Here is a 21,667-nt window from a genome sequence, read left to right on the forward strand (position 1 = left end):
TCATGTCTCCGGATCATTAGTCCAGGCCTCTGGATTACTAGTCCAGTAACATAACCACTATACTACTGTATCTTTTGTAGTGTGAGCTTCAACCTGTGACAAGCTACTTACCTGTGTGCGGAGGAAGGAACAGATATGACAGCACAATCCTGTCTTCAATCGATGTCCACACAAAGGGCTGCTGAATAGTAATCAGGCCTGGAACCTTAACTGATTTTCCCTTCCATAACTCTAAGACACCAAGGCCAAATATAAGAGGTGATTACATGATCCGATGCTCCCAGTGCAAAGCAGTGTTGGCAGGGAGCAATCTTGGAAAATTACAGGTACACAACTCTCGATTTTCCATCTACTCATTTTAATGCATGGAAAATCCCAGGCTGTGCACCCACTATTTTCTAAGATGTGTCCCTTGACTGCGTCACTCCCCACTGGGAGTCCCAGATCATGGAATTATCCTACTAGTACCCGACCACCACCCTTGCTGAGATCACTTCAGTGCAGTTTTGAAGGAGTTCTGCAATGTCAAAAGTGCCATTCATCAGATGAGATAAGAAACTGTGGCACTGTCAGCTGGCTCTGGTGTTTCAGATGGACGTTGAAGGTCCCACTGTTGGAAGAGCAGAGAGTTCTCTCAGCATTCTGTAAAGACTGGAAATTGAACCTGTAACCCTTCAGATCTTTATGGATCAGCCAATTACTGGATAAATTCACTGAGCATTGAGGGAGCTCGAAATCAGGATTCTCTTATATTTTTGAAAAAAAATCCAGGTCACAATCTTTGAGGGCCTGTTCCATTGAATATGGAGTGTGGAATTCTGCTGTTTTTATATCTGTTCTGCCCATTCAGTATGATAGAAGAGCTAGGCTCAAAAATCAGCACATTCCCACTGTGGACTTTCTGTAATGGCAGCTTGACATAAGTGATAGGTAAGTGCTTTTCTAAACTGGACATTTTTTTTACAGTAAAAAAGACTTATATATTTATATAGCAGCTTATCAATCTCTCAGAAATGTCTCCAAGTACAGTGAATTATTTTGAATTGACTGTTAATATGTAGCTGATTGCAACAACAATTTTTACACACAATATTCCACAAACAGCAATGAGACGAGTGAGTAATGACTAGATAATCTGTTTTTAGTGGTGTTGGGTGCAGGAGGAAGGTTGGGGAACTGCCTGCTCTTCTTTGAATAGTGTCATGGGATCTTTAACATTCTTCTGACACACCAAAACAGGGCCTCATTTTCATGACTCATCTGAAGACCAGCATCTCTTCAAATGCAAAACTCCCTTAGTACTATGCTAAAGGGTCAGTCTAGATTATGTGCTCTAGCACTGAAGTGGGGTTTAAACTAACAACTGGGATGGCAGGAATGACGTATAAGGCGAGATTGGGTCGATTGGGCTTATATTCGCTGGAGTTTAGAAGAATGAGAGGGGATCTCATTGAAACTTATAAAATTCTAAAAGGACTAGACAGACTAGATGCAGGAAGGATGTTCCCAATGGCGGGGGAGTCCAGAACCAGGGGTCACAGTCTAAGGATAAGAGGTAAGCAATTTAGGACTGAGATGAGGAGGAATTTCTTCACCCAGAGTGGTGAACCTGTGGAATTCTCTACCACAGAAGGCAGTGGAGGCCAATTCATTAAATATATTCAAGAAGGAGTTAGATATATTTCTTAAAGCTAAAGGGATCAAGGGATATGGGGAGAAAGCAGAGACAGGGTACTGAATTTGGATGATCTGCCATGATCTCATTAAATGGCGGAGCAGGCTCAAGGGGCCGAATAGCCTACTCCTGCTCCTATCTTCTATGTTTCTATGTTTCTAACCCGCTGGCTTACAGATGATATACTACCAACTGAACCATGTTGCGCTGTGCACACATGGCTTATTTTCTCATGGTGGTCTTTCTGTCAATTTCCTGGGTGATCTATTCAGTTTCGCATTTGGTGCATGTGACTGCAACCAGAGCATGTTACATCCTTGAAATCACTGGTCATGTGACTGATCCTCCAGGGTTGCAGGTTGACTTCACAAGAAATTTAATTTTTTGTTTAAATTTTTATATTTTTGACGATTTTATCCATCAAGTGAGGGATGTTAGCGCTGGAGAATGGAATCCCAACCTTTTTTGCCAGTGTCAGCATCAAACATTCACAGCCCAAGTCTAGTATGGCTAGTGTAATGTATATACCTTTAAGGAGGGAACTATTTTTTACAGCTCATGTATACTGCAGTACCGGCAGTGACCACACCTGTATATAACACTGAGTAGTAATCTCTACAGTTCAGTTGCAGTTTGAGCCATGTTGAGTAAACACCTCTTGTACCGTTCTCCGCAGCCTGTGTCTTATTGTACACGGACATAACATTGGCGACGAGGCAGGTTCGAACCTACCTGCAACTCTGCATCACCTCCCGGGGATTCGTTCCTGAAGATCAGTGGATTGGAGGTCAAGGCCAGAGACTCGGGCGTTGACCATGGGCAACCGGCCAGTCATCCAGCAGAGACTCGAGAATTGCGGGGGAGGCTGTCGAGAGCCAGGCTTGGCTTTCCAGTCGAGGTGGTCCAGCGAAACGGGCTGGCAACAGGTAGTGCGCAGACCCTTCCCGGACAGCGGCGGGCTAGAGCCCGACCGAGTGACACAGCAAAGGGCCGAGCAGCGTCGACGGGGGAGAGAGAGAGGGCAGAGCGCACAGGGCGCAGCCGGTGTTCAGGGGCCGAGCAGCGTTGGAGAGAGGGAGAGACGCGCAGAAACCCGCGAGGCACCGCCATTGCCACGAGGACCGCCGAGAGCGGCGTTGGCAGCAGCGCAGGAGAAGTGCGCGAAACCTACAGGGCGCCGCCATTGCCACGAGAACCGGCAGCAGCGGGGGAGGAAGGAAAGCGCGGGAGACGCCATTTTAAGCCATTGGGAGACGCCATTTTAAACCACACCCAAAATGCCGAAGAGTGGCAGTATCACCGCATTTGACAATGAAGTCGAAGATTGGACTACATATGTCGAACGAATAGAGGTGTACTGCAAGGAAAATGAGGTGTCAGATGACAAGAAAGCGTCGGTATTGTTAAATTTAATGGGTGCAAAGACGTATGGTTTACTACGAAATCTAGTAACCCCAACGAAGCCAATGGAAAAGAGTTTTGAAGACATAGTACGATACTAAAGGAACATTTAAACCCCACACCGCTGCTGATAGCAGAAAGATTCAAGTTTCACAAACGGAACCAGCATAAGGATGAAAGCAATGCTGATTATTTAACAGAACTGCGCAAACTATCGAAACACTGCCAGTTTGGAGCGGGACTGGCAGATACCTTAAGGGACAAGTTTGTGTGTGGGCTTCAAAGTGAAGGAACCCAGAAACGGCTTTTATCTGAAAAGGACCTTACGCTGGAAAAGGCTTTCAGCATTGCGGTATCATATGAAGCAGCAGCACGGGGCGCTGCAGAGATACAACAGAGACCGCAAGAATATGGCACAAACGAAATGTCATATGGAACAGAGAAGTGCTATCGCTGCGGCAGGACAACACACGACCAGAATGATTGCTGGTTCAAAGACAAAGTGTGCAGACAGTGTGGAAAAGTAGGACACATTGCACGAGTCTGCAGGTCGGGAAAGAAAACCAGCAATAAGAAACCTACCAAAGGAAAGTACAAGAAGGTACATAAGATGACGGAGAATAGTTCAGACAAACAAAAGAGTGATAACGACTCCGAAAGCAGGGAACCGAGTTGTCTGAAACTACATAATGTGATCACGACGGAGGATCACCGAACCATTTGGGTCACTCTCAAGTTAGCAGGAGTCCAGGTAAAGATGGAATTGGACACAGGATCAGCCCTAACAGTCATAAACCGACGGGACTACGAGTGGCTATTCTCGCACATACCCTTGAGAGACACAAAAATTATTTTGAAGACGTACACGGGGCAAAAAGTCTACCCCAAAGGAAAAATAAGGGTGACCGTTATATATAACGGTAAGGAAACACCAAAACTAGACCTGTATGTATTGCAAGATGGAGGACCACCATTACTGGGACGTGAATGGATCCGGAAAATACAACTGGATTGGCATTCCATACAGGCACTGACTGTGGCTGACAAAAAGGATGACGACGTCACACCTGGGCGACTGTCAAAGATCCTAACTGACGCGAAAGAAGTGTTCCAGCAAGGACTCGGAACACTAAAAGGCATGACAGCGATGATTAAAATTGAAGAAAACACAAGCCCAAAATTTTTTACGGCCACACCGGTACCTTATGCGATCCGCCCAGCCGTCGAAGCAGAGCTGGAGAGTCTGGAATGTTCAGGTGTACTGTCCAAGGTAGACTGGAGCGAGTGGGCTGCACCCATCGTCCCTGTGATGAAAAAGTCGTTGAGCAGCACGCCTGGGGAACCAAGGAAGGTTCGCATCTGTGGGGACTTTAAGGTAACAGTGAACCCGGTCCTTCACACCGTACAATATCCACTTCCGCGGATTGAAGATATTTTCGTCTCGCTATCTGGAGGGAAACGCTTCACTAAGATTGATCTGGCCCAGGCGTATCTGCAAATGGAGGTAGAAGCATCAAAAAAATACCTCACAATCAACACCCATAAAGGTCTCTACCAATACAACCGGCTGGTATTCGGGGTAGCATCAGCTCCGGCTATTTGGCAGAGGGCAATGGAACAAGTCCTGCAAGGGATCCCAGGGACCCAGTGTTATTTGGATGACATCCTGGTCACGGGCAAAAATGACAGTGATCACCTTGTCAACCTGGAGCAGGTGCTCACTAGATTGCAGGAATATGGGCTCCGAGCTAACCACCCCAAATGCGAGTTTTTAGAAAACAGATCTCGTATTGTGGCCACGTTATCGATAAAGAGGGGTTACATAAGTCCCCAGAGAAGATTGAGGCAGTAGTCAAGGCTACAGCACCTGAAAATGTGTCACAACTGAGGTCGTTCCTCGGGCTGGTAAACTACTACCATAAGTTCTTGCCAAATTTGTCTACAATACTACACCCACTGAACACCCTACTGCAAACTGGGGTGCCATGGAAGTGGAGTGACGAATGTAGACGAGCTTTCCAGAAGAGCAAAACACTAATCACATCGAAAGAGGTATTAGCCCATTACAACCCGGCATTACCAATTCGGTTGGCATGTGATGCGTCACCCTACGGCATTGGAGCGGTGCTGTCGCACAAATTCTCGGACGGCTCAGAGAGGCCAATAGCCTTCGCGTCACGACTCCCAGATTGACAGGGAGGCCCTCAGCCTAGTGTGGGGAGTGAAAAAGTTCAATCACTATCTGCACGGGCAGAAATTCACCTTGCTGACTGATCACCAGCCTCTTGTCTCCATTTTTAATCCGAAGAAGGGCGTTCCGGTGATGACTGCGCAACGACTACAAAGATGGTCACTTTTTCTAGGGGCGCACCACTATGAGATTGAATATAAGGGCACGAAACAGCATGGAAATGCTGATGGGCTATCACGCCTGCCACTGCCTACTGCGGAGGAAGCACCAGCAGTGGATCATGTCGAAATATTCCATTCGACTATAGTTGAATACCTACCGGTAACTAACGCTTGTATCGAAAAGGAAACCCGAAATGACCCGACACTGTCTCGGGTATATGATTTGACGGTGAAGGGATGGCCAGCACATGGCGACTCACTGTTGCCAGCATTCTCGACAAGGAGAGAACAGCTGTCAGTGTGCCGTGGGACCTTGATGTGTGGATCCCGAGTGGTAATTCCACCCAAGTTAAGGGATAGAGTGCTCAATGAGCTTCATGAGCATTATCTGGGAGGGGTAAAAATGAAAAGCCTAGCCAGGGCTTATGTGTGGTGGCCGGGAATCGATAAACAAATCGAGGACCTGACCAAGAGCTGCTCAGGATGCCAGAAAGTCCAAAATGCACCACCACAGGCCCCTCTACACCCATGGGAGTGGCCCTCATCTCCATGGCAACGGGTGCACATTGATTTTGCTGGTCCATTCATGGACTCAATGTTTTTAATAGCCGTGGATGCGCACTCGAAATGGCCTGAGGTCATCAAAATGTCCTCCACCACCACGGAGAAAACTATTGCAGTCCTACGGACCATTTTTGCCAGGAATGGCTTGCCAGAACAGATTTGCTCCGACAACGGACCACAGTTTGTGTCCGAAGAATTCCGGAGGTTCTTGAAAAAGAATGGGGTAAGGCATTACACATTCGCCCCGTATCATCCAGCCACAAATGGATTGGCTGAGAGGTTCGTACAAACCTTTAAGAAGGCAATAAAGGTTATGTACAATGACAACATTCCGCTGCAGCACAAGGTGGACAATTTCCTGTTCGCCTACCGGAATGCGACACATGCAGTCACCAACCAGGCCCCAGCCATGATGTTCTTTAACCGAAGGTTAAGATCTCGCCTGGATTTGCTCAGACCAAACATACGAAGAGATGTTGAGAGTAAGCAATTCCAGCACATCCATGAGAAGCCAACAAGGAGCTTCAATGTAGGGCAACCAGTCTTGGCCCGCGACTACCGAACAGAAAAATGGCAGCCAGGAACGATATGCACACGGCAGGGCCCACTAATGTACACAGTGGACGTTGGGGAGAGCATCGTGAGACGCCATGCTGACCAGATCCTAGAGTCACAGGAACAAGTCAACCCCATGCCTCGCCCATACGTACCCGGTGATGAACCCGACGTACAGGTCGCATCTACCCCAGAAACAGTAGCATCGGAAGCTGATGAACCAACCGACGACAGGGGGCCAGAATCGCAAGAGCAAGACACTCGGGAAAGGCGCTATCCAGAAAGGATCAGGAGGCCTCCCCAAAGACTGAATTTATAAATCGACTATTTTCAGCTAATGTTGCATGTTAAAAGTGTTAATTGTAATTAGTTTGATATTTAATTGTTAAATGAGTGTTATGGTACTGTTAATCTAAAAGGGGAGGAATTGTAATGTATATACCTTTAAGGAGGGAACTATTTTTTTACAGTTCATGTATACTGCAGTACCGGCAGTGACCACATCTGTATATAACACTGAGTAGTAATCTGTACAGTTCAGTTGCAGTTTGAGCCACGTTGAGTAAACACTTGTTGTACTGTTCTCCGCAGTCTGTGTCTTATTGTACACGGACGTAACAGCTAGATGCACACTAAAGGTACTATTGCACTCCAACAATGTGTTTTAACCACATCAGAAGAGTAGCTCCCATTAACCTTCATCAGTGTGAATCTGTCCACTTCCCAAACCAGCCACGTTTATGGCTCTCTGAGTGAGATTTCTGGAGTCATTTTTCAACTTACTGATGCCACTGAACCTGAAAAGGTGTCTACAGCAGACCTGAATTTGTAACGATACCCTTCACACCCCTTTCTGTCCACTGAAAGTGTTCCTAACATGAAGGGAAGCAATGAAATCTCATATGTTATGTAAGTTACTCAATTTCCTCATCATCCCAATTAAGGAATGCTTATACACCTGGGTTGCATTCCACACGATGGTAAACAGAGGGCCTTCATACTTCTTAAAGAAAAAAAAATGACCCATAGCAAGGATCTCCACACCATGCAAGCAGCTTGAACCTCATGAAGAGTTAGGCATTTAAAAAAAAGAAAAATCCTAGATCAGCCCTCTGGCTCAGGGCCCAATTGGAGCAGAGCTAAAGTCAGGGAGCCTGGGGAACCCCTCACCCCTCCCACAGGCGGGCAGGTGGCAGAGTTTCTGGCAGCATTGGGCAGGTCAGTGCCACAGATATGCCTGAAGTGGCACTTGTGCCTGCCTGTCCCTTCAAATAAGTTGCCTACTTATCATGCAAACTCCAGCAGGGTTCATGCTGGAGGGCACTGTTGGGCACGATCTCAACTTAACCACTAAGATTGCAACCTGAGCAAATTTGGGGCATTTTATTTTACATAAAAGTAACACTGGTGCACTTTCATCTACTTGGCTAAGACAGCCTTTGCCTATATCCTTGAATATTGGAGCGCCTCCTACATATAAAAATGATGATACTTGAGGGGTTTAAAATTGACATTTAACAACTTGCATTTATATAGTGCCTTTAACGTAATAAAATGTCCCAAGGCACTTCATAGGAGCATTATTGAAGAGAATTTGACACCGAGCCAATAAAGGAGATATTAGGGCAGATGACCAAAAGCTTGGTCAAAGAGGTAGGTTTTAAGGAACATCTTAAAGGCGAAAGAGTGGTTGAGAGGCGGATTCTAGTTCCAAAAAATGTAAGTCAGATGTATATCTATCTTCATAAACATGTAACCGACTGTTCCAACCTTTAGGTTCATTGCATCACCTAGTGGCCAATTAAGTGAGTGCTACATTTCGCATTTAAGATATATGGGTAGATTTTCCAGTGGGATTTTTGGAGCTTGTGCACAACAGGCAAGCAAGGACCAGGAAATTAGACGAATATCCATATTGTCAGATCTTCGTTAAAAGCACAAGGGGGGAAAAATTTGGTTGCTTTGCGCCTCCCTAAGAGGGCGCTAACGGGGCGCAAAGCAACTAGCGCCCGGGCGCAGCGCCGCCAACGCCTCCCACGAAATTCAGCAGGAGGTTAGCGGCGGTGGTAACCGGTAGCGCCCCGCGGCACTGCGCCGCCTGCGATGACGACATCGCCGTGCACAGCGCCCCGGCCGCGATCTTTGGTAGTGCCCCCTGACTTACTGCCGGAGGCTATGTCCGATGGGGGTCAGGGGGGCCTACCTGCGGCCGGGGAGGCACTATTTAAAGGCAAGGTGCCGGGCGGCTATTTTTGTTGCTGGCCACCTGCCAGCGCTCCCGTCCCCGGCCTCCTGATCCGCCCCACGGAGTGCCGGCTGCGCTCCATGAGCCCGGACTTCTCTTTTGCCGGCACTCCCGATCCCCAGCTGGGCCCCGGGTCGCGCTTCGCAAGGCCCCTCCCCTTTAAGAAGGGGAGGAAGGCCTGCAATACCGCGGCGCGACATGCCAAAGCGCATGGCGCTGCGGCATGTAGCGCCACAATATTCCTTCGCAGCGCTCCAAGAGGGAGGCGGGGCGCTTTCAGTAGCTCCCTGCTTCCCTCTTGGGACGCTACCACTCATTTTTCGTCGCAGGGGCGCTAATTTTTCCGGGGCGCTGCAATGTTAGCGCCACAAGGGGGCGCGACTCAATTTTTAGCCCAAGGTGTTTAATTTTCCAGCTGGTCTTTTACGCTGGCCTAAAGATCTCGTGCACATTCTATGCATGTGCTTCATTCCAATATAGAAATGCATATAAAGGGCATTGAAATGAGCCTGCATGCGATTCCTTAATTTTCTCATAGAATGGTTAATGTATAAAATAGGCAATGAAGTCTAAGCACGTATTTGGTTTTGAGGAAATTCATTGTTAAAGCTTGCTAGGTGGATTTTTTAAACATCTGGGTTTGATTGTTGGATTTTTTTGCTACATTTTGTTTGCAGGATTTTTGATCGCTGCAATTAAAAATCAGAATGTGGCAATTCCCATGGGTGTTCTTTTCTACATGTTCTTTGGTGGAAAAAAAGGATTAAAGGGGCGATGGCAGCCAGGCTTGACTGCACCAAACGTGGACTGCCTGCACCTGCCCTTACCCACGTAGCTATATGTACACATCCAGGCACACCTAACTGTGTATGTCTGAGAAAAACAGCCTTTGAAAAACACCAGGGAGGAGGCAATGGAGTTGTGTCATCTGTTGGAATTTTACCTTGTAGACAACCTCCAACATAGGGACAGCACGGCCAGTGGCATTAGGGTCACCACTGCCTTGAATTTTAGTGTCTCAATCACATTTTTAAAATGACTATAAATTACATAAATTAACTATTTTAAACAAAAATTTAAATTTTTGAAAAAATAATTAAAGTTTTTAACAGGGCTAAAAATAAACTTACCTTTCTTTAAAGTATTTTAAAATGATAAATCAGTGGAAAAAATGTTTTTCTTTTACTTTCTTCACCCCTTACCTTGTTAAAAGCAGGCCTTGCGCCTGATTTTCCAGGCGCAGCTGTTTCAGACTTACCTGGACTGAAGCAACTGCTGAAAAAAACGGAAGTTGCAGCCGTACGCGCTGCCTATCCGGCGCAGGCGTTTGACCAGTGAAGCCCTTTCTTTGAAGAACGGAAGTTCCGGTTTCCAGCACATGCGCAGTGCATGCGTAAAACCGGCACTTCCGTTGGCCCTACGGCTGAGTACACAGCGCGTACACACCCGTAGGGAACGGAATTTATGGGCCGATATCACAAATAGGAGGCGTCTGTCAACAACAGCAGCAGGAGTTAAAATGTGAAGAAGGAGATTGTGATGTAGGCATACTGTGGAGACACTAGTGCAAATAACAGGCTTTTGAATGGGCAGGGAAAAGAGTTAATGCAGTATTCTACTGAGGCTATTGCATTCTTTTTGTCCTCTTTAATTCTCTTCTCATTACTCTGTTAATTTCTTTTGATTTCTTGTGAAGGAGACCAATTGAATGTGATTGTTGTGTTTCTGTATGAATGTATAGGGTACGTTAATTCTTGTGAACAAAACAGTGTAAACATAAACATTTGGGCATAACTGTGTAAAAACAGATGCCCAAAAGAAAGTACTGTAAACATTTTACAAAAAGGTAGGAAACAGCCACGTAGTGGGTTCAATTCTCTCTTGATCATTCGTATTCGCCAATCCTCTCTCCTTTTCACATACCGATGCTTTGCCGATCTAGTTCCTGCTCTTTTTTTCCAAAATGAGATTTCAGTCCTTTTTTGTTTTCCACCCAACCCCCGCCCACATCAGATGTCTCATCTTCACATGTTTGATACTAAAGTGAGAAGATCATAATATTTTGATTTAAAACCTGTCTGGCCTGTTATGGATGAGAAGAATTATGAGCCACAGGGAGGAAAATGTAATATTAAATTTGTTTGGTCATATTTAGAGAGAATTACAGCAGCCAAAACAAAAATTTTGTGCAGGTGGTCTCCCAGCATACATCAAGAAGTGACCTTGCAGGAGTGAAATTGACTATTTGGAAACCACAGCATGATGTTGTCTTTTGCTGGAATGGATTATCCTGGGTTCATTTATGTCTTGTTTGCCATACCCAAAAGACTGTTCAGGAATATTCATGAACACATACCAAAGCCTCATGAATACTGAATATTAATAGTGCTCCTGAACTCAGAACACTCCCTATGACAGTAATCAAATCAACACTGTCTATCGTTGCTGCAAAAGGAAGGAATGATTGAGATTTATAAAAATGGGTCCTGCTGACAGTACATGTAATTGGCATTAAACAGCACATGTTTTATTGCAAAATTAATGGACATGTGATTTACTAAGAAGTCAAAAGTTGAAAACAGATTTGCTGAAGCTATGATGATCATAAAGAAGCGCTCTATCACACGAGAAATTTACAATGGATTGCACTTGACAGTGCTTTGGTGAATGCAGAAAAGTGCAATTCACAGAGAAAAAAGATGAATTAGCTGTACACATCCTTATATCTATTTTGTGGAATAGCCTGTTCATAGCACATAATGCTGCTACTAATATCACTGCTCCACTTTTTAGCATGCATTAAACATTGAATAATTACTTACTGAGGTTATTTCTAGTTTGATTAGAAATCTTCAAAAGAAATGTCTAGGCAACGTTCAGTCAATCCATTACTGTAGAAATGTTTGGATAAATATTTTACTCTTTGGAAAAATCCCAGAAAGTAATTCTGTAAATGAAAACACATTGGACTTGTATCAGGTGAAGACAAATGTTTTAATCTGGAGTGCTGGAATGTTTAAATAAACAATGTTAGAGTCTTGATTGTACAAAGAGACAATTCTAAAGAAAGTGTAGGGAGATTGGATAATGCAGTGAATTAAACACTATCCTTTCAACTTCTAGGGCCTGGACAAATCTAGCTCTGACTGAGATACAAATTCCTCTTCTCTGGCTGTAAGGGTCCTAGGTTCAGTGACCTTGGGTACTCAAGTGTAAGGCACTGTACCGTAGTACATTGGAGTCAAAGGGGGAGAAATTGACTATAGCCCCGTTTGGGGCACCAGCCTCGCCAGGGCGCTAAAAGTAGCGCCCCGGAAACATTCGCGCCCCCGCAACGGAAATTGAGTGGTTGTGCCCCAAAGGGAAGCGCGGCGCTACTGGAGGTGCCCCGCATCCCTCTTGGGGCGCAGCGAGTGAATATCGTGGCGCAACATGCCGCAGCGCCACACGCTGCGGCACATTGCGCTGCAGTATTGCAGGCCTTCCTCCCCTTCTTAAAGGGGAGGGGCCTTGTGCAGTGCGATCTGGGGCCCAGCTGGGCCCCCGAGGATCGGGAGTGCCGGGCTCTTGGAACGCAGCCGGCACTCCGCAGGGGGTGGGGGGTGGGGGGGGTGTTCAGGAGGCCGGGGACGGGAGCGCAGGCAGGTGCTGGCAGGTGGCCAACAACAAAAATGGCTGCCTCGCACCTCGCCTTTAATTTGTGCCTCCCCGGCCGCAGGTACACCACCCTGACCCTGTCGGACACAGCGTCTGGCGATAAATCAGGGGGCGCTGCCGAATATCGTGGCCGGGGCGTCAGCGGGGCGCTGCGCACACCGATGGCAGTGGCGCAGCGCTAACGGTTAGCGCCACCACTAACGTCCCATGGAATTTAGCGGGAGACGTGGGCAGTGCCACGCCCGGGCGCGAGTTGACTTGCGACCCACTTAGCGCCCTCTTAAGGCGCTAACGGGTGGCGCAACCAACTGAATTTCTCCCCCAAAATTTCTTGGGCCCCCTCCACTGGCGAAAGTGCAGTGGAGCGGGTGCCGGTGACCTCTGCTCTTGACCCCGTGGCTGTGAGCCACTGTGCCCACTATGGCACATTTTGGGTGCCTGCCTGAGGATGGCTGGCAGGAAAAGTGGCACTGGCAAGCTGTTTGCTAGACAGCCTATGGGACATTTTTATTTGCTGCCAAATGAACCACCTTTATAAGGGGGCCGATATAACTCAAGGTGCTGGCTTTCTTTGGGGTGGCCCAGGTCAGATCAAAGGCCTGAACTGCCTGCGTGGGCCCAACTTCCAACACTCAAATGGCATGTATTCTGGGTTCATTCCAGAATCCAGGTTGCTGAGCATTAGAGGGGCCGGTAATTTTCTCGCATCTCCCCTATCTGACGTCGGGGCCGTGTTTGGGATGGACAGAAGCTACCATGCAAATTCAATGTGGGTGGAATTCTGAGTGGAGATTAATATTCCCAGATCCTGTCAGAAATCCTGCCGTCAAATGAGACAAGGGGGCCTTAACAGGTGCACTCTGCCTTACTTGTGCCCAGACGAAGGGTGGGAGAAATATAATTTGCAAAGAGCTACTTTTAGGTTGCCATTGTCTTCTGTATTGTCACTGTTGCTGCATTACCTTCATGTGCAGTAAGTGCTCCTGAGTTTCATGACTGTTTTGTTAGGTTTGCAAGAATAATTTCTCCACAGACAACTTCAGTGCAACTAGATCTTTAGGGGGAAAAATTTGGTTGCTTTGCGCCACCCGTTAGCAGCCCGAGGGCCAGTCAGCACCTGCCCCCTCTGGCCACCTGCTGCGGGGTGCCGGCCGCGATCCATCAGCCCGGCACGCCTCTTGAATACCGGGCTCTTTTGCCGGCACCCCGTTCCCTGGTGGGCCAGCAGGGCCCTGGTGTGCGCTGTGCTAGGCCCCTCCCCTTTAATCAGGGGAGGGAGGCCTGCAGTACCGCGGTGCTACGTACCGGCGTGTGTGGCGCTGCTGCACGTAGCGCCGCTATATTCAATGGGAGCGCCCCCAAGAGGAAGGGGGAGCGCTTCCAGTAGCGCCCCGCCTCCTGCTTGGGGCACTACCATTGAATTTTGGGCGCGGGGGCGCTAACTTTTTCGGGGCGCCCCGGCGAAGTTATCGCCCCAAAGGGGGCATGAGCCAATTTTGCCCCCTTAATCTCAAACCATGTGATGTGGCACTTCTCCTTGGTCACAGTGCCTAGATGATTGTGTGTGGTGTATGTGCACTTAATCCTCAACTTGTGCTTTGTCTAGATAATGCCTAACAAGCAGCGTAATGAGATGGTTGACTGCTGCGCTTGAATAATAAAGCTCTTCACATTTTGACAGCCTTTGCCATCAACCAACTCAGGCTTGAGATGGGATTGCTACAAGCACAGCCAATTCTGCAGCCGCATGGGAAGCTGGCACTGTGTACTTTGTGACACATGTGCAGCTAATGGAAAGAATTAGCAAAGGGGGACAGCAGATATGTTGCCACCACTGAATGACAGCACTATCATCCATTTCCATTTGAGCTATGCCCCGCCTGCTGGCACTGCCTCATCATAGCCACTGATCAGCATAAGAGCAGAACACATTGGGCCGGATATTCCGATCCCTACGGGTGTGTACCCACCCGTAGGGATATCGGAAATGCCAGTTTCAGGCATGCCAAGCGCATGCACTGAAAACCGGCATTTCCGATCTGTTAAGAATGGTGTTGACAGATCGGACGCCTGCCCTGGAGAAGGGCCTCTGCGGGTGAATAGTTACGCTTTCTGGAGAACCTCCACCCGCAGAAAACCCTTAGAAATCTTACGCCTGGTAAAAGCAAGCCTGCTTTTACCAGCATAAGATTTTTTATTTATTTTTTTTTTTTTCACTCATTTATCATTTAAAATATACTTTAAAAAAAGGTAAGTTTATTTTTAGCACTGTAAAAAACTTTAATTATTTTTTCAAAAAAATAATTTTTTGTTTAAAATATTTAATTTATTGTAATTTCAACTAATTTTAAAAATGTGATTTAAAAAAAAATTATTTAATGTTTTGCAGTGCTTTTGGGGTGATCTCCATTAATATATTTGACAGGTCTATCTGTCAAGTGTATGAAGGGAGATTCCCTTCTTTGATTGGCTCCCCATGGCCCACGTGATCCCAGGGATGCTTGCGAACCGCCTCTATATTGCGCCTCTGGGATACGTGGGCCCTGCGCATTTTGAGTTGGAGAGGCCCAGGAGCGGAAGAGTCCAGACCTCGGGAGCCCTCGGGTAAGTCTGTAGATTTTTTTCAGATCGGAGGCCTCCGCACGCAGGAAGCCTCCGATCGGAAAATACGGCCCAATGTACCAATGAGATCAATAAAGCTCTGCCTAATGGTTCTTTCTAACTCATCCTCAGCCTGGACTACACTTCCCCCCATCCCGCCTCCTGTAAGGACTCTATTTCATTCTCCCAGTTTCTCCGTCTCCGCCGCATCTGCTCTGACGATGCCACCTTCCATACCAGTGCTTCCAACACATCTTCCTTTTTCCTCAACCGAGGATTCCCCTCTACTGTGGTTGACGCGGCCCTCGACCGCACTTCTGCCCTCACCCCTGCCCCTCCCTCCCGGAACCACGATAGAGTTCCCCTTGTCCTCACCTTTCACCCCACCAGCCTCCACATTCAACGGATCATCCTCCGCCATTTCCGCCACCTCCAGCGTGATCCCACCACCAAATGCATCTTCCCCTCACCTCCCCTTTCAGCAGTCCGTAGGGACCGCTCCTTCCGCTACACCCTAGTCCACTCCTCTGTCACCCTCCGCACCCCTGCCCCTTCGCCCGGCACCTTCCCGTGCAAGCGCAGGAGATGCAACACATGCCCTTATACCTCCCCCCTTCCCACTGTCCAGGGCCCCAAACACCCCTTCCAGGTGAAACAGTGATTTACTTGTACTTCTTGCAATTTAGTATACTGTATTCGCTGCTCACGATGTGGTCTCCTTGACATTGGGGAGACCAAATGCAGATTGGGTGACCGCTTTGTGGAACACCTCCGTTCAGTCCATAAGGGGGACCCTGAGCTTCTAGTCGCCTGTCACTTTAATTCACCGCCCCATTCCCACTCCGACCTCACTGTCCTCGGCCTCTTGCATTGTTCCACGGAAGCTCAGTGTAAGCTCGAGGAACAGCACCTCATCTTTCGATTAGGCACTTTACAGCCCTCTGGACTCAACATAGAGTTCAACAACTTCAGATCATAACCTTGGCCCCTGTCACATATATATTTTTTATCCACACTTTTTGTTTGTGGTTTTTTTCCCCCTCCCACATGGCAGCTGTCTTTCATTCTGCCAGCGCAATTCACACTCCATCTGGAGCCATCCTTTGTTTCTTAACCTGTCCCATTACCATCTCCTTTGTTTCTTAACCTGTCCCATCACCATCTCCTCTTGCCTTGAATGCCTCTTTACTTCTACTGCCTTCCATCCTATCACAGACCTTCCCTTTTGTTCTTTCATCCCCTCCCCCATTTCCCAGCCCCTAAACTTGCTTTAAAATCTGTTCCTTTTCCTGCTTTTTTCCAGTTCTGACAAAAGGTCTTCGACCTGAAACGTTAACTCTGTTTCTCTTTCCACGGATGCTGCCTGGCCTGCTGAGTTTTTCCAGCATTTTCTGTTGTTATTTGACATCTCTTACAGTCCTCCTTATAGTTGTGTCATTAGCTAATTTTGAGATTGTGCTCCCCATACCCAATTCGAAATCATCTATATATATATTGTATGTGTATGGAGGACAAAAGTGGACCCAATACTGGCTCCTGCGTGATACTACTTCCAACCCTTCTCTAATCTGAGCAACATCCATTAACCCTAACCCTTTGTTTCCTGTCCATCAACTAACTTTTTATGCATGCTGCTGCAATTTCCTCACAATTCTTACACCAAACACCTGATTTTTTTGTAACATGACTCTTATGAAGAGGCCTTCCTGATAAGTCAAAAAGGTGCTCCTCCAGGCTCCACAAAGAAAGTCGCAGCCAACCCTGCCTCAGACACAACTCTTTTGACATTATTACTCAACTACTTCACGGTTGTATATAGCCACCACAACTCATTTTCCCTTTGGGCTTAAATACAATTGCAGCTCCCAGAATTTACTGACAATCTCTGGTCATTCAACTTCTATATTGCTCAGTTTCTGTATTAGTGCCTGCAGACCTTTTGGCCCCTTTTGTATGTTAGTTCTTATGATGGAGAGGTTTTTGAGAAGGGCCATCATTCCATTATATTTAAATTGGGTGTCTCTCAAGTAACTTTATATTGACCTTCAAAGTCAGCAAAACTCTGTTTCTTGTATCTGTTCAATTGTAAGTCTTTACTGCCCTGGCAAATATTCCCTGAAGCCGAGTGAATGTCACTGTAATTTATGGAGGAGTACTATCCTATTTAAAATGATAACCATTGCCAGGTTACTAACCAACACAATCCTCTGACCTGTTCAGTTGGTAGTGTGCTATTTTGCTCCAGAGAAATTCTATCTATATTAGTGTCATTTTTCTCCACAAGGATTTTGACATTTTGGGCTGGATTTTCATTCAGAAGTCGGGACTACAACTTTCGGGTTTTAGTCCCGCCTCCATCGAGATGCAGCCAATCCACGCGATTTTCCCTTGATTGACCTTGTTGAGCCCGCCCAGCGCCCAGCGGGCTCAGCAGGCCAATTAAGGGCCACCCGGCAACAGGTGACATCACAGACTGAAATTTCATCTGTCAAGACGTGTTGACAGATGAAATATCAGTGCTTCACAGCTGTTTGAAGCTGTCAAACACTGACAGTCTTACTTCTAACCTGAGTCCTTCTACGCAGACTCAGTTAGAAATCTCACCGGTACTGAAAGCTGAAGGCTGGCACTTTTGACAGATCGCGGCTATTCTGCTTTCAGTGCCGGCTGAATGATGGATTCCCGAAGCCGAGAGGAAGAAAGGCTGTAAAGGTAAGTACAGGTAATTTAAACTTCTTTACACACTTTAGACACACCAAACACACTTACCTTTGCACTCATGCACCCATCACTCACCTGAATACCGACATCTCGACCCCTCCAAGTCCTTCAACCCGACGGCCCACCTCCTCTAATCTGGTACGATAGCAAAATACTGCAGATGCTGGAAATCCGAAATAACAACAGAAAATGCTGGAAAAACTCAGCAGGCCAGGCAACATCCGTGGAGAGAAATTAGAGTCGACGTTTCGGGTCGAAGCCCTTCTTCAAAACTGGAAAGGAAATGAAATAGATCGAAAGGAGAGCTGGGGAGGGAACAAAAGAAGTGAATAGACATTAAGAGGTATTCAAAACGAGACGAGATGGTGATAGGACTAACCTGGCGTGGTTTGGAGCCGTCAGGAATCCAACACGACACCCCTCAAAATAGGGATTAGGCTAAAAACTGCCTGTTAACTACCTGTTAACAGGCAGTTAATTGGCACTAATCCCTTCCCTCCTTGGGTCGGCGGGTCCCAGTGCGGGGCAGGTACCCACCTCCTTTGAAACTTACGTGGGGGCGGGTTTTGGGCGGGATGGTGTCGGGATCCCCGAAATCGGGATTTTTGCCCCCCGCACGCCTAAAAGCCCGCCTCACGACACACTGAAAATCGACCCCATTATGTCCTTGCACTGGCTGCAAGGAAAATGTTAATCAGTGGGAACCAAGTTTCTTAGCTTTATTAAGAAAAAGATGGGATGCATTATCCACACTCCAAAAGTAATTTCCTTGTTAGCTATCATTTAGAACAACATTTTGCCATTCTGCACTCTTGAGGTTGAGCAGATTGATGCACTCAGTAGAGAAACAAAAATTAAATTAGAGAAGTCAATTTTAATGTTGATTTAAACTATCAATTGCCATCTGTCAGATTTGTTTGGTGTCTTAAGTGCAGTACCTTGACCTCCTGCCACTACAGCACATACACATTACTGTATACTGCAGCAATTAATAAATTTGACACTACTGTACACAGAATCACAGAAACCCCACAGTGCAGATAGAGGCCATTTCGGCCCATCGAGCCTGCACCGACACATATCCCACCCGATCCCCGTAACCCCTACACCAACACATATCCCACCCTATCCCCGTAACCCCACGTATTTAATCCCCCTAACACTAAGGGTCAATTTATCATAGCCAATCAACCTAACCCGCACATCTTTGGACTGTGGGAGGAAACCGGAGCACCCGGAGAAAACCCACGCAAACACGGGGAGAATGTGCAAACTCCAATACCATTGCAATATTTATTGTAGCCCAAACTATATTGTATTAAAAATCTTGCATATGGCATGCAATTCCAGTCCACAAACCTTATTTCCTGTGTCGCTAATAATGCACTAAAGGATACATTTTCTGCTTTGGTGCTCCTTGCATGGGTTTGGAGCACATATTGGGAAACTGCATACTCTCAACCCATGATTTGCTATCTATTAATTATAAGAAGCACAAAATTTACCCTTAGATGTTGTACCGTAAGAATGTAAAGACAGAAACTGGTTGACAGCAAGCACAACGTTAAGAGATACCTGAGGGTGCAAATGAGGCTGTGGATGGGTTGGGGAAGAGGCTGCTGGATGGGAACAAGGTGGGGCAGGGTGGGTGGTTGTGTTCTTAAGTTTCAACAGGAGCCGAGGCCAGTTTGGATCCCATTCAGCTGAGCTCCATATCCCACAAGGCTGCTAGATCCTGCTCCCCCTATTCCTGCCAGATCACAATAATCTCTAATACTGCCTCATGCCCAATGCTCTGAAACTCCTCCCCAGTCTTGTTGGACTACAGGTCCCCTTTCCAAGAATCCCCCCCCCCCCCAGCACTTCAAGACCAAAGGACCCTATCTCAGTTCTCAGATGCACCTAGTCTACATTCCCAATGCTCTCTGATCCCACAACCATTCCCCAATGCTCCCAGACCATGAGACCTCTCGCTTCAATGCTTCCAGATCTTAGTACCCCAAGATTTTGTGTCACTCTTTTTATACCCAACATTTAACAGTGAAAATCAGTATGTTAAGAGTTATTTTGGGCAAACCTTATTTAAACATGTTACCATTCTTGATGTAAACATGTTATGATGTAGTTACAAGCTCCAGCAACTTAGTGGCATTGTGGAGCAATCTCTTAAATCGCTCTGCCCTTACTCCAGTAACCCATGTGGTTTTTTTAATTTGATGCAAATATATGTTTTATAAGTAAGTTGATTTTTTAATTCAATTTCTATCACAGAATTTTGTTTTCCATCTTATTTACTTTGTTAACTTTTCTTCAGCTTTCTGCATTACCCTCGAGCCTTTGGTAACAGTCAGCCCTCCTCTGGCACAATGGTGGGCTCCCCAACATTGGCCTGCTGGACTTTTCCAGTGCCACCCCACTTCACTTCCCCAGTCTATTAGCATACGCTGCTGAGCTCACTTTCAGCATGACATCAAGTCTTCCTGGCCTTCTCTCCCTCGCTACTCTAACAGTGCCCCCATCCCCCAAAATAGCCTGTGATTCCTATACCCAAAATGCTCTGTGTCCCTCCCAATCTTCACTGCTCTCCTCAAGTTCAGTGCCTCTTCACGTTCACAAATCCCATCTCCCCCCACAAGGTGTTTCACATCTGCCAGATCACAGCTCTACCTCATGAGCGTTTCCAGGCTCCTCTTCCACAATCTGAAACAAGCAGCAGTTCAGAGACATGCACCCTGGAGTGAGGTTGAGGATGGAACATAGGATGAAGCACAGAACATGGGTGAGGAAGGGGCAGTGCTGGTTGCTAAAGAAGAGCTGTCTGTTGCTGGGCTATGGTCCAACATGCTAACTGGCCTTACTGAGTAGCTTAAGACCCACAGGCTAGCTTTCAAGCATAGGATGACCTAGGAGCATCACTTGTCTCAGCGCTACATGCCGGATGGTAGTCTACACAGTGTGAGGAAGTCCATACCCAGATTTATTTCACCATATTGAGTCTGAATGGTACTATGATGGAGTATGTGTCTGTAATACCTTTCAGCATCTGACAACATCAATGGCATTTTTAATGTAAACGTCAGGCATGCAGCCAGTGGATGGTCCACAATTGGACCATCACTAGGACCACAATATATCAATAACTCGCATTTATATAGCGCCTTTAACGTATTAAAACCTCCCAAGGTACTTCACAGGAGCATTCAGACAAAATTTGACACCAAGCCACATAAAGAGATGTTAGGACAGGTGACCAATAGCTTGGTTAAAGAGGTAGGTTTTAAGGAGTGACTTAAAGGAGGAGCGACAAGTAGAGAGGTGGAGAGGTTTAGGGAGGGAATTCCAGAGCTTAGGGCCTAGGCAGCTGACGGCACGGCCACCAATGGTGGAGTGATGAAAATCGGGGAGGCGCTACAGGCCAGAATTGGAGGAACGCAGAGATCCTGGAGGGTTGTAGGGCTGGAGAAAGTTACAGAGATGGGGAAGGGCGAGGCCATGGGGGGATTTTAACACAAGGATGATCATTTTAAAATCGAGGCTTTGCTGGACAGGGAGCCAATGTAAGTCAGTGAGCACAGGGGTGATGGGTGAACAGGACTTGGTGCGACTTAGGACACGGGCAGCAGAGTTTTGGATGTGCTCAAGTTTACGGAGGGTAGAAGGTGGAAAGTCAGCCAGGAGAGCATTGGAATAGACAAACATGAGTGAGGGATTCAGATATCACAGCATATATATAGCTCTACATATTGTCACTGAATAGATGTTATGTATGTTTGGATAGGACGGGAGTAGCTGGGAAAAGCTGACAGGAAGCAGAAATGGGGATGGTAGGTATAGCTAGGAGGCAGACAGACAGAATGACAACTTTTCTAAGCTGCAGCTCCTTCTCCAATCTGGAA

The 21,667-nt window shown here is 46.8% G+C and overlaps 1 long non-coding RNA gene across 1 annotated transcript in view; it reads right to left on the minus strand.

The window, feature by feature from the left end:
- LOC147111937 (uncharacterized) overlaps positions 1–21,667 on the minus strand; it is a 111,108-nt gene that overhangs the window by 65,384 nt on the left and 24,057 nt on the right. The window contains exon 2 of the long non-coding RNA XR_015079779.1: positions 17,847–18,076. This is a non-coding gene — a long non-coding RNA (uncharacterized LOC147111937). The remainder of the gene's footprint in view (positions 1–17,846; positions 18,077–21,667) is intronic.

Source organism: Somniosus microcephalus, chromosome 10, assembly GCF_052327205.1.
Source record: "Somniosus microcephalus isolate GS21.2 chromosome 10, FLI_Smic_1.0, whole genome shotgun sequence".
Taxonomy (NCBI): domain Eukaryota; kingdom Metazoa; phylum Chordata; class Chondrichthyes; order Squaliformes; family Somniosidae; genus Somniosus; species Somniosus microcephalus.